This window comes from Rana temporaria, chromosome 2 (genome assembly GCF_905171775.1).
Source record: "Rana temporaria chromosome 2, aRanTem1.1, whole genome shotgun sequence".
Taxonomy (NCBI): Eukaryota; Metazoa; Chordata; class Amphibia; order Anura; family Ranidae; genus Rana; species Rana temporaria.
The window spans coordinates 449,657,412-449,662,239 of record NC_053490.1 but is presented as its reverse complement, the minus strand read 5'-3'; positions in this window follow the sequence as shown (position 1 = coordinate 449,662,239).

Sequence of the window (4,828 nt, the reverse complement as noted above, 5' to 3'; positions counted from 1 at the left end):
AAAGGTTTCTACCCCTGTAGGAAGTGTAGGGCCTGTAATATTAATGCCCTTCGGGGTAGAAGATTTGCAGACTTCGACCAAGACAGGTGTCATGTACCCGATTAAATTCTTTATTACCTGCAGCACGAAATGTGCTGTATACTTATTGAGGTGCCCCTGTGGGCTTGAATATGTTGGCTGCACTGTCCGCAAACTTCAGGTCAGATGGGGCGAGCATATTTCCAATATCATAGCTGGTTTCGACAAACACAATGTGTCTAAACACTATGATTTGAAACATAATAGAGACCCAACTGGGACGGTGTTTATGGCTCTAGAAAAATACACGCCCCATTGGCGTGGAAGTAATGGTAAAAGGACAATTTCTAGAGCTGAAACCAGTTGGATTCACAGACTTGAATGTCACGTCCCGGGAGGTCTTAATGTAGAATGGGACATCAACTGCTTTATTAATAATGGTTGATGTCCCTTCCCATTAATTATGGTTCTATGTCTCCCTTCTTTATATTTTCTTTTATTTGTTTAGGATAAAACTTTCATTTTTCCTGTGCTAATGCTCCGGTGATAATCCTTCTAAGAGAATCCCCCTCTGGAAGGTGGCAATCTCTAAATTGAAACCTATAAAAAAAATTGTTTTTGCACAGTAGGTTTTTTTTGTAAATGTTGAGTTTGTATTCATTTATTGTTGTACATATGATCTTTATAATTAGACATTGTTGGCTCGCAAGGGTCTTAACAGTGACAGCATTGTGGAATAAGCATGGTGATGTTATCTGCAGTGATGCACACTGTTTTTCTTGTGTTTAGCATTCTGACATGTGTATACAAGATGTCACTGTGATTTTGTACCAATACATATCTTTTTTAAATTGCTGTTATTCAACCACCAGATGTCACAATTGATCCTGATAATTTTCGGCTCTTTGTGCACACCTGTTTTAGCTCTGAGGCGGCCCCGCTGTTGAACCAATGTTCTGTTGTGGGTGCTTGCTGCGTTTTTCGACATGCATTTGTACCGCGATTCTACTGCAATTTTTCTGTGATTTGTGTTTTTTTGTTAGCATTCCTTTAACCACTTCAGCCCCGAACCATTTTGCTGGTCAATGACCGGGCCACTTTTTGCGATTCAGCACTGCGTCGTTTTAACTGACAATTGCGCGGTCATGCGACATGGCTCCCAGACAAAATTTAAGTCCTTTTTTCCCCAAAAATAGAGCTTTCTTTTGGTGGTATTTGATCACCTCTGCGGTTTTTATTTTTTGCGCTATAAACAAAAATAGAACGGCAATTTTGAAAAAAAATAATATTTTTTACTTTTTGCTGTAATAAATATCCCCCAAAAATATATATACAAAAAAATGTTTTCCTCAGTTTAGGCCGATACGTATTCTTCTACATATTTTTCATAAAAAAAATCGCAATAAGCGTTTATTGATTGGTTTGCGCAAAAGTTATAGTGTCTACAAAATAGGGGATAGTTTTATGGCATTTTTATTAATATTTTTTTTTTTTACTAGTAATGGCGGCGATCTGCGATTTTTATCGGTACTGCGACATTATGGCGACACTTCGGACACTTTTGACACATTTTTGGGACCATTGGCATTTTTATAGCAATCAGTGCTATAAAAATGCATTGATTACTGTAAAAATGTCACTGGCAGGGAAGGGGAGTAACGCTAGGGGGCGAGGAAGGGGTTAATTATGTTCCCTCTCTGTGTTCTAACTGAAGGGGGGGTGGGACTGACTAGGGGAAATGACAGATCGCTGTTCATACATTGTATGAACATACAATCAGTCATTTCACCCGATCGCGGGTGCCCGGCGGTGATCGCGCCCGCCGGGCACTCGCATCAGCACCAGGGGCGAGAAGGGGGCGCTCGTGCCCCTAGTGGCTGCAATGCAAAATCACGTTCTATTACGTGATTTTGCGCAGCCGAGCCGACCTGCCGCTGTAAAACTACGTTGGGCGGTCGGCAAGAGGTTTACAACCAGCTATAAACAGGTTTAAAAAAAAAAACACAATTCGTAACAAAATTGCCGTAAAAACGTGGCAAAATCGCGGTACTTGCGTTTTGGATGCGGGTCCATTGAATTCTATTACATGCAAAACGCTGTTTTTTTGCGGGGAAAAAAATCCCCGAACCTTTCCAAAAACGCAGAGGCACAAAAATGCATTCCATAGGAACCCATCTTAAAAAATGTCCCTGCATTTCTGCAAAATGCACCAAAAAACACATTAGTGTGAATCGAGCCTTAGGCCTAATTCCTACACAGGTTGCAGTTGGCATATCCTGGTGCATTTTGCGTTTTTCAATACAAGTCTTCGATTCATTGAAGTCTATGGACCCAAAAACCTGAAAAAAGTCCCTGGTCCTTTCAATAAAATGCACAGTAGTGAACGACATCCGTATGAAACCATTTTAAATGGACTGTAGTGTGTTTCTGAAAAACTGAAACGCACTAAAAAATGCATAGGTGTGAACAATTGCAGCAGTTCCCGTTCATAAGTTGGTAGGCAAGCAATTCACCATTCAAACAAGTCTTGTGCATGGAGTGTCTTGAGCTGACTGCGTGGATCAGGAATGTGCACAAGTGCCCTCTTCATGTGTTAATGTGTATGAAGTCTTACATCACTGGTCTTTAGAACATTGACACTGTTCTACTAGGAACATTACAAATCTGCCAGCTTGTAGAATGCATGTGTTGATGATTTACTTTCCTATAGGCTAATAAATGTATAGTAGTGTGTGGAATTCAACCATTACAAATGTATATATTGATAAAATTAATCATTTACATTCTTGTGTATTACTTGTTCAGGGGCAGACTGACAACTCATGGGGCCCCCGGGAAATAGAAGATTATGGGGCCCCCGGGCTTACAGATAGCCACCATGCCAGGAGGCAGTGCAGAGGCGGGGCAGCTAAAATCTCGGGATTTTCACATCAAAAGCATGTTTTCGGACATATCAGGGACAGATGTAAAAAAAAACACAGATTTTTACATACTGTCCCTGGTTTTACTGAGCCTACAACCCTGATGGGGCCCCCTAATGGCATGGGGCCCTCGGGCAGTGCCCGAGAGCCTCAATGGTCAGTCCGCCCCTGTACTTGTTACGTGTAACTTGAGTAGTGTTTTTTCGAGTTTACTTGTCTAGCATTACTATAATAAATGTACTAGTATGTGAAGAAAGATCATTTTTTTTTGTAAGATTACATGGAGGTACAATATTGCCTATACTAATATAAAGGAGCAATATTATTATGTTTGTAGGCGGGTGCAGTTTATTTTCTCCACTGCAGGTGGTGCTCAGCCGCAGCTGCTCTGTAGCTGGAGGGGAAGTCAAGAGGACCTGGGGCCAAATCTTCAAAAAAGCTGCCTAACTTAACTTTCAGCAGTTAAGTTACACAGGCGTTAAATTTCTACCTAAGTGCCCGATCCACAAAGCACTTACCTAGAAATTACACGCCGTGTAACCTAAGTGCCTCCGTCGCAAGGCGGTCGTCTGCTCGAGGGGGCGATTCCTATTCAAATGAGGCGCGCTCCCGCGCCGGACGTTCGGCGCATGCATGTGACGTCATTTTTCCCGACGTGCATCACGCGAACGTACTTTACGCCGGGCTTTGTGGATCGCGACGGGACAATAAAGTTGCGTCGGGTAAAAAAAAAAATACGCGCCGGGAATTTTTTTTAGAAATTTTAAAAAAAACGCGGCGATCGAAAAAAAGGTTTGTTTTTACAAGGTCTAAACAGTTTAGGCCTTGTAAAAACATCCCTAATTTTACGTATGCAAAACGTAACTTACGCAGAAAACACAAAGCTAAAAAGCTTTGTGGATCTGCTTAAGTACTCATTTGCATACGCAAAGCGGCATTTCGACTCGAAATGCCCCCCAGCGGCAGATGCGGTACTGTATCCTAAGATCCGACAGTGTAAGTCTATTACAGATGTCGGATCTTCTGACTATCTTTGGAAAAATCCTTCTGAGGATTGTTTCCAAAGATAGCCACAGGGATACGCAGGCTGAACAGCAGTTCCGCCTGCGTATCTCCTTTGAAGATTTGGCCCCTGGTTCCTAAAGCCCCGTACACACGATCGTACGAAAAATACTGCATTCGATAATCTGATCATCAGTACAGAGCTTTGGAGAGCCGATCATGACAGTTCATACGATATTATCCGATCGGACATGCACAAAATTTTTTGGATCATTCGATTTTTGTTTAATCAGTACATCTGTTGTTCGAAAATGCAATACAAATGCATTACAACACATTACATCACTTCCGAACTTTTATTCTGTCATACGAGAATTTTTGTGACTTTAGTAAACTCTTCAGGTTCGATCTGAGATTAGCATCCAAAATAAAACAGACGATCATTCGTCTGATAATCTCATTGGCCCAGATTCTCGTCCAGCGGCGTAATTTTGTGCCGGCGTAACATATCCGCTTTACGTTACGCCTCCACAACTTAGCGGGGCAAGTGCTGTATTCTCAAAGCACTTGCTCCGTAAGTTGCGGCGGCGTAGCGTAAATTGGCCGGCGCAAGCCCGCCTAATTCAAATTTGGATCAGGGGGGCGTGTTTTATGTAAAACGACTGTGACCCGACGTGATTGACGTTATTGCGGAACGGCGCATGCGCCGTCCGTGGAATTTCCCAGTGTGCATTGCTCCAAAGTACGCCGCAAAGACGTCATTGGTTTTGACGTGAACGTAAATGACGTCCAGCCCCATTCACGGACGACTTACGCAAACGACGTAACTTTTTCAAATTTCGACGCGGGAACGACGGCCATACTTAACATTGGTACGCTGCACTTAT